Source organism: Dipodomys ordii, unplaced genomic scaffold (assembly GCF_000151885.1).
Source record: "Dipodomys ordii isolate 6190 unplaced genomic scaffold, Dord_2.0 Scaffold76, whole genome shotgun sequence".
In the NCBI taxonomy this organism is placed as follows: domain Eukaryota; kingdom Metazoa; phylum Chordata; class Mammalia; order Rodentia; family Heteromyidae; genus Dipodomys; species Dipodomys ordii.
Window position 1 is genome coordinate 3,656,819 of NW_012267292.1, and position 9,626 is coordinate 3,666,444.

The following is a 9,626-nucleotide window of genomic DNA, read 5'->3' on the forward strand; positions in this document are numbered from 1 at the left end:
CTCCCTCCCTCCTTCCTCCCTCCCTCCCTCCCTCACTCCTTCCTTCCTTCCTTCTTTCTTTCCTTCTTTCTTTCTTCCTTTTTTTCTTTTTTTCCTTCTTTCTTTTCTCAATAATGTGCATAATGGTCTTGTTAATCACATTTTAAAACTCTTCCAATATTGAAGCTGATTTCTTCTACCTTTTGACCTTTTCTGAATTATCAGAACATATTTCTTCTAATTAGTTTTCAACACTTTTAGTTAACTTTTATTTTTCTACATTTAATAATCCAGACATTAATGAAAGGAAGCATATTTCAATTTATTAAGAAACCTCATAAACAATAGTATTATTGACATATACAACATCTTAAAAATCCAGAAATTCCTCCATCAGAAAGAATGACATTGCCCCATTTGTTAGGAAATGGAAAGACTTGGAAAAAATTATATTAAGTGAAGTAAGCCAAGCCCAAAGAAACATAGGTCCCATGGTTTCCCTTATTTGCAATATCTAGTATAACTATGAGTCAAGCAGAAAAGGTCAGATAAGGTGATGTTAGGAAAATGAACCCTAGGATATGTATTCAAATGGGTTTTTTTTTCTTTCATGCATTTGTTTCTAACGCATTTATAAGATGATTTCTTTGTTGCTTTGTATGTCCCTCCCCCACAATATAACCCTGCTTTCACTGTATTTGTTGTCAGTATAATTTGTAGAGGGGAAGGGGAAAAACAAGTCGTTTAAATAAGGATACAGGTGGACCAGTTTCAACAATGAGAAGTATAAGCTGTCATGTCGAAAACGAAATTTACAACATTGGTGGGGGGGAGGATTGGGTGGGGGGGGGAGGCTGGGAAGGGATGGGAAGGGAAAACAAAGGAGGAGGCTACAATGCTTGATAAGAAATGTACTCATTATCTTGCACATGTAATTGTAACCCCTCTGTACAGTATTTTCACAATAAAAAATAAATAAAAATTTAAAAAAATCCAGAAAGTGTGAATTTTAGAACTCTAGTGACACAGTAAATATTTGTGTTCTAAATAAAAATAATGGCATACTCAAATATATGTTATATAATATGTATATATATATTATATGTATATATAATGTATAATATAGGATACATTTTATATGTATAATGTAGTATACAATTTATATATAATATATGGATACATAAAAATGATTTTATACATAAGTTATATAACTAATTATTTGTATATTAATAATGATAATTATCTATCAATTATTTAGTATTAATAATTTAGCTTTTTCTTATGATGAAAAAATTGAGGAACAGGTGTTTACAATTGTGTCACCCATTTCCTTTGAGCTATTTAAGTAGTTTCTAAAACATTAATGTTATAATTTAAGTAATGGATAAATCAGTCTGTATCATAATTCTATGACACAGTGCTTTAATGAAGACAATCATCCCCTATAGGCTAGCAAAAACTCTAAGAAGCCAGTATGTGAAATTCCATCTCCAATTAACCAGTTGTACTATGTAATATGTATGTAGTATGTGGTATGTACTATGTAGGGCAGTGTCAGCCATGAACAAGAAAGCTGAGGAGAATGGGAGGTTGAGTTCGATATCATATACCGGCATATACAAACATACATACACCCCCCCACACACACACACCCACTCACACACACACACACACACACACACACACACACACATACACACACATACACATTATTCCTCTGATTGCCAAAAGATCAATTTCTAGTTATATTTTCAAGGATCTCTGTTAGGATACTCACCCTTTACTCTCCAGGGATGAAATAGACAACAATTCAATTTCTTTCACTCTTTTCTGTCCAGTAGGTAACCAGACTACATGTATTTCTCTATAACCCAGTTTACTATCTGCTGAATTTCCTTCTCCAAATCTTGACTATGGATATCAGTACCTTATTTTTTGGATTTCTATTAATACTCATTGTTATAAATACAACTAGAATCCAAATGTCTTAGTTATTTAGTCATAGCATCTTTATCACCCTCACATAAGAAACTAAATTGAAAGAATATTTCCAAAATTTCATTTGTGACCATCCACATCAAGTTACCCCAAGGTAATTTTTGATCATTATATCCCACCCTTGTTCTATTAAATCAAAATTGTCAATAACTGAACTCACTAGGAAGCTGCATTCTTTAATATTTCCAATATGATTTTATTCATTTATGTATTTATTTACCAACTATTTAATTTATTTTGCAGATCATGGGGCTTAAACTCTGGGCCTGGGCGCTGTTCCTGAGCTTCTCTTTGCTCAAGGCTAGCATTCTACCACTTGAGCCACAGTGCCACTTTCAGTTTTTTCTGAGTAGTTTATTGCAGATAAGAATCTCACAGACTTTCCTGCCCTGGCTGGCTTTGAACCACCATCCTCAGATCTCAGCCTCCGGAGTATCTAGGACTACAGGCATGAGCCACCTGTCCCCGTCTTTCAGTATGATTTTTATCTACACAAAACTTCAGTACTGCCTCCTTGCAATGTCAGATAGAGTGGTTGGGTACACTGTGGGTAAAAATCACAGACAATGGGTCTCAATGTTTACCCTAGTACTCGGTAGATAGATATTCTGAATTTTGACATTTATTTTTCGGTGCTGATCTTCGAGTTTGGTCTTTGCTTCAGGGTCTTGCACCCAGGGCCTAGGTATTGTCTTTGAGCTTTTTTGCTCAAGGCTAGCACTCTACTGCTTGAGCCACAGCTCTACTCCTGACTTTTGGTAGTTAACTGAAGATTAAGAATTTCATGAAAACTTTCCTGCCCAGGTTAGCTTTGAACCCCAATCCTCAGATCTCAGCCTCCCAAATAGCTAGGCTCAGAGCCATAAGCCACCCAGCACCTATGTGTCAGTACTGGGGTTTAAACTCAGGGCCAAGCACTGTCCCATAGCTTTTCCTCTCAAGGCTGGCATGCTCACTTGAGCAACAGCTCAGCTTCTAGACATTTGGTGGCTAGAGAAAGGAGTCTCATGGACTTTATTTTGCCTGGGCTGGCCTCAAATTGTGATCCTCAGATCTCAGCTTCCTTCCTAGGTAGGATAATAGGCATGAGCCACCAGCAACTTGCTGAGTTTTGACAATTTAGATGATAAGAAACACAAGAAGTCCTCTTTACTCCTTGTTTAAAAATTGGTTTAGTTAAGGCTTCACCTGTGAGATCAGAAGCCGTACTTTCTTCAGATTAAACTGAAATGACAGAGATAAAACCCAAAAAATAGTGAACTATTTTGCCTCAAAACAACCACTTCCTAATAATCTGCACTGGGCAAAAATTTATAGGAACCTTGGGGCTGCATACATCTTGCGGATTCTTTATTACCAAGGCTGAGGAACTCAGGCTGGAATGTACTGCCTGCCACATTTTGATGGGACTTTCAACTCAGAGGGGTTGGGATGCACAAACCCTTATTGCTGGAGGACACGTTTTGAAAGAAAGCACCTGACCATATTTCCTTAGTATTAGTGTTCAGGCTGCAATAGATGGAAGAAAGTAAGACATGTTTTTCAAATCTGGATTTGAGTGCTATGTGGCTTGGAAAAATTTCTTTGCTTTCTGTTTGGAAAGTGATACTTCCTATAATGCCAAAAAATATCAGCAGTGATAATCACTATACACTATGTTGGAAATTAACTATACAATTTATGGGGGAGGTAAGTTGGGAGGGGGAAAATCATGAGAAAATGAGAGAGGATGTGGCACTGTTCAAAAAGAAATGCACTCATTACCTAACTTATATAACTCTAACCTCTCTGTACACTACCTTTACAATAAAAAAACACCTAAGTAAAGGAATTTTTAAAAACACGCTTATTGAAATGAGTCCCTCTGTACATCACCTTGATAATAAAAATAAAAATTTAAAACAACAAGCATATTTGTAGGAAAACATTCTGAACAGTATCAACATACAGTAAATACTTATGAAAAGTTTCTTCTTAGTTCTATTCTAAGGTTATGTTAAAGCAAAATAATATTCAATTAAAAAACTCTGCTTTGGTCATTAATATTGATTTTTTTGCCTTAGTTGACCATATTTTCAATTTCTTTCTTTCTTTTCTACTGGGCTATCTGTCTTTCTTTCTCTTGGTTTCATGACCAGTCACTGACTCATCCACCCACGGTTTGTATCCAGCACAAAGCTTATTTGTGCTCTAGCTGGGAACTCCTTTACTAACTGCCCTGCTTTCTCAGTGGACTTGCTCTTGCTGCTCCTGGGAGTTAAATTTTGTTTTCCGGACCTTTGCTGCCTCCAAAGCTTCTAGATTTCTATGCAGCGGAGGACATACCTTAATCTTGTATTTTAATTTAGGCAAGTAATGTAGGTCAGTGGTAAATTGCCTGGCTTGCCCTAGGATTGATCCTTAGCACTAACCCTCTCACAAAAAAGTTTATATTTAATTTAATGGGATAAAAACATACCTTTGGGTACTTTAATTAGTTGAAAGCTTTCTTGTGTCTCAAAAATCTCTATTATATTATTGTATTTCTAAAGATAAAAATATTTTAGAGGTATTGATATTTTATTTCAAGTTGATCTTCCAAGATCAATTTTCAGGTTAACATTTGATTCAATTTCTAGAAAGAAAATTTAACAGTCATTATTGTTAAGGAGGATTATTTATAGTCATTGATTTTTAACAAAGTTTCTAAGCAATTCAATCAGAAGTTGAGTTGCCTACAAAGAAATTAACTCAGTACTGCCAGAAATGGTGGCTCATACCTATAATCTTAGTAACTCAGAAGGCTGAGTCTGGAGGTTCAAAGCCAGCTGAGGTAGACAAATCCTAGGATTCTTATCTCCAATTAACCAGAACAAAAGTGGAAGTAGAAGTGTAGCTCAAGTGGTAGAATGCTAGGCTTGAGCAACAAAGCCAAACAAGAGCACAAGGCCCTGAGTTTATACCCCAATAGTGGTACACACACAAAACTTACTCAGTATTAACCATATCCATAAATGTAAATAATAAAATTATCATTATTAAAACAATAGAAACATTTTTATGACTTAAGTATGACCCCACAAAACAAAACTAATCAAAACAAAATAAATCAAGATAACACATTAATTGAACTTCATAAACAGCTTAGGACTTCATTCTTCCACACATACCATTAACAGAATAACGAATGCTAAAATGTCTGAAGGTGTGGCTCTAGTTGTATAGCTGAGTGCCTAGCAAGTACTAGACTTTCAGTTTTAACTCCAGTGCCACAAAAAGGAAGGAAGGAAGGAAGGAAGGAAGGAAGGAGTGAAGGAAGGAAGGGCGGAAGGAAGGAAGAAGGAAGGAAGGAAGAAAAGAAGGAAAGAAGGAAGGAAGGAAGGAAGGAAAAAAAGGAAAGAAAGAAAGGAGACCACATACTAAAAGACAATATTTGTAAATCATCTGATTCCTAAAGTGATTTAAGGAATTATTTATGAATAATAACAAAATAGCAGACAAAGGATTAACTAATGTACTAGACACTATGTTGGAAATAAACTTTACAACTTGGCGGGGAGTAAGGGAGTGGGGAGGAGTAAGCAGGAGAAAATGAGGGAGGAGGTAACATTGCTTAAAAAGAAATCACTGATTACCTTACTTACCTAACTATAACCCCCTGTTCATCACCTTTACAATAAATTAAAAAATAACAACAAAACAACTCAAAATGGGCAAAAGATTTTGACAGAAATTTATTTCACCACATTAATGGATAGCAATGTATAGCCTATAAAATTAAGAAAAATGAAATGAGTGGGTTGGGAGAAAGGGGTGACAATGTAGAAGAGGGTGGCATTGATCAAGATCCACTGTGTTCATAAATCCTTTGTTAAATTGCAACTGCTTTGAATAACTAATTAAAGATAATAAAAAATCATTAGTCATTAGGAAAGGGTGAAATAAACCACAATGTCATTCATTTTATTAAACTAGTTAAATAGCTATTGGACATTTATGATTGGAATATAAAATAACCTAGCCACTTCAAGAACAGTGGCTCACGCCTATAATCCTAGCTACCCAGGAGGCTGAGATCTGAGTATCATAATTAAAGCCTGGGCATGAACGTCTGTTAGGGTGTTATCTCTAGTTAATAACTAAAATGTCAGAAGTGGCACTGTGGCTCAAGTGGTTGATTGTGATACAGAAGATCAAAGACATATCCATGCCCTAGAGTTCAAGCCCTGAAACTGGCAGGCAGAAAGAAAGAAGGAAAGAAAGAAAAGAAAGGAAGGAAGGGAGAAAGAGAGGAAGGGAGGAACAGAGGAAGGGAGGAAGAGACGGAGGGAGAGAGGGAGGCAAGGAAGGAAATAAAGAAAGAAAGAAAAGAAAGAAAGAAGGAAGGAAGGGAAAGAAGTAAGCTGGAAGTGGAGTTTCCCTTCCTTGATTCTCTATTCTCTCCCATCTGATCTCTGAACTTTGCAGCCAATTTGAGCTTATATTCTCTTCTTCCTTTCCAGTGAATGAGTTCACAGGTTTTTTGTTTTTTGAGCTCTGGATACTTTCTGACAGCCTCAACTCTTCTGTTGTATATAAAATTCTCCAAATTTCATGACACTAGACTTTTCATCCTCCATTTGAGACAAAAGTATAAATAAAACATCGAATACCCATTTTCTGATCATTTTTCTATGTTAGATAAATGAAGTCTCTTCTACCATTCTCTCTTTCACATATGATCTTAAGTCCTGTCCAAACTTTGGTCGTCTCTGCTTCCAGCCCTATCTCTATTCTCTGTCCCCATTCCCAGGAATAGCCTCACCATTTCCTTTACTTCACGATACCACATGTAGCCAGTCAACACATCCTCCTCAATCCACCTCCTACATATTGATATCATTATCTTACATGTCTCTGCATAGTAACTATCCTCTTTAGAAAAATCACTCTTTCCAGTGATGAAATTTGGTGCTTGGACCCAGATTTCCTCCAGATCAGCACAGTGGACCCCAGATTGGGAAATCACCCCTCATCTATGTTCTCTTAGGTCACTGCCCCACTGCTAGCATGATGATTTTCAGGAAGCTTCTTACCACTTAAAAATTATTGTGATAGGTGTTAGCAAGTCTGTGCTGACCTACTTAAAGCTAGCTGATCCATGGGTTCTCCCATATGGCAGTATTTCAGGGGATGAATAAATGCATAATTTATGCATTTATTTTTTAAAGACTTTTAGTGTAAGCTCAATACCATTCAACAAAATGATGCAACATTTTTTTCTTTTGGCTCACTCTTATACTCCACATAAAATGCGTCCTCAGGATAAGCAATGGTCCTGTCTCATTATTGCCACCAATTAGCCTACCATGAGGGTTCTATCAGTAAAATAAACAGACTCAATGAAGAGACGTTGTTTACACTGCTAAGTGGTTTACAACATCACTCAACAAATAAAGCCGAGGTGGAATAAAAATATTTAAAGGTCATTTGAAGGGCTTGTATAGATAAGACGTATTTTTTTCTCTGCCACAAGGCCTGTGACAGAGACCAGTGAAGAAAAGTTAAGAACATATTGATTTTAGCTCAGAAATAATTTTATATCAGAAAAGGTACCCAAAGATATAATGAGATCTTTTTAAGTCTCAGCTGGAAGTGTTAAAAGATATTCAAGGTTACAAGCTATGATTTGGTGCAAAATCGGCAAAATTTTCAGTACGAAATGAAAATATTGACTGAGGTGACTAATAACCTTTCTTTGGGTCAAGAGAATCTATAACAAAGCAGGAAATGTACCTAATTGCAAATCAATAGTTACATAATGAAGCAATCAACTATATGATCTATTAACATAATTCCAAGTTGCCGTAAGAAGTTACATTTTACCTAAAATACATTTTGCTGTGAGTAACAAAACAACTCTGTAAATGCCAGTGTGTGAAGGCTGTACAGGTGATTGGTAATTTCTCAGAAGTCAAAGAAGAATGTTCCATTACCTTGAAGAATTAGCTAAAACTATAGATTTTAACAAGAATAAATGCAGTCTGTTAGGTACAGGAAGCCTTTTCTGACTAATATTGAAGTAACAAACGAAGACACTAACAAAGTCTACTTGGTCATTTCTTAACAATGGCAACAAACAACACAAATGAAAAATACTTACTGGTGCTATACCACAAACCAAAGGACTTGGGAACATACAGACTTCCCTCAAGGGATGCAAAGAGCTGAGTGAGTGTCTGGGGAATATGCAGTGAATGTGATATTGCTGTAAAGTGTAAAACAACAAAATGTGCTAAGACCTGAAGAAGCCAGGGGTTTGGCTGTTTAAAAAAAGGGGGAGAAAGAAAGTCTCCTTGTAAAGAGAACCACATCCCAGTGTAGTAGAACTTGCTTCTTGTCCTTTAATATCAATAGTCCTTTGCATGTGGAAGAGAATTGTGACTTAGAGACTTGGCTGTCAGATGTGCTATATCTTCCACCCAAATTATTTATTCCTTCTGTATATTGAAAGAAGAAGAAATAAACACTGAAACAAAGGATGGACATTAATCCTCTTACATGAAGTCAGGGATAGTTTGGTTGCTTCAGTTTTGCACAGGAGATAATCCCAGAAAATGAAAACTCAAGACAATAGGGGTTTCTATTTTTAAAATTATCTGACCAATTACTGTTGACACCTCATGAATATGATAATTATCTCAGCCTCTGCTTTCCTTCCACTCTCTAGTTGAGTAATAATCTCCCTGTTATGCATTCATCTTTAAGACTCTCTCTCCCAACTCCCTATGCCAAGTTTTCTACAACCTAAGTTAAATTCCTGAGGTATCCATACTAAGCCCCTGCTGCTTATAATTTTTTATCTACTTCCCCTCAACATCTGGTTACTTTTATCTGATGAACATGCTCACCACTGGGTATGCAGGTAAGACACCACAATTATTCATTTATAACCACAATTTGTTAACTCTGTTACAGTCACACACATAAAAGAGTTTGGGAGTGATTCCAGAATATGCTGCTCTCTTCAAGATTTATTTTAAGGCACTTTTGTGACCCTATAACTTTGAAAAGCACATATAAAAGAGGCTTTATTATTAGAGCTACAACCAGCAGGGTGGCTTTCCCTATAGCTTTCGAAGAGGTTCTGCCAGACATTTCTCTTTTTAGCTCTTTCTGTGGCTTATGCTTAAGTTAAAATTTAACAAGTACAAACTCAAGCAAGCAGGAAATTTATGTTAACAAAATATCATTCCATGAGGTTATTTCTCCTGAGATAAGTAATAACAAGTCTTAAACAAAACCTACTGAGAACTGATACTTTTGCCATTTATATATTAAAATGTTAGCTATCCTAAGGATTTGATTATGAAAATTATTAAAATGCATGACAGTCTGGGGCTTAATTTTACAAGCTCTTTGTGATTTCTTCTCATTAAAGAATGTCAACTTTGGATGGTAGAAACCCAGTGTCTATGCCTGTAATCCTATCTACTCAGAAGGCTGAGATTTAGGATCTCAGTTCAAAGACAGCAGGAATGAACAAATTTGTGAGACTCTATTTCCAATAAACCAGCAAATAAATAGAAATGGAGGTAGATCACCAGTCTTGAGTGAAAAGGCTAAGCAAGAATGAAAGTTCCTGAGTTCATGCCCTAATATCTATGTGCATGTACACACACACACACACA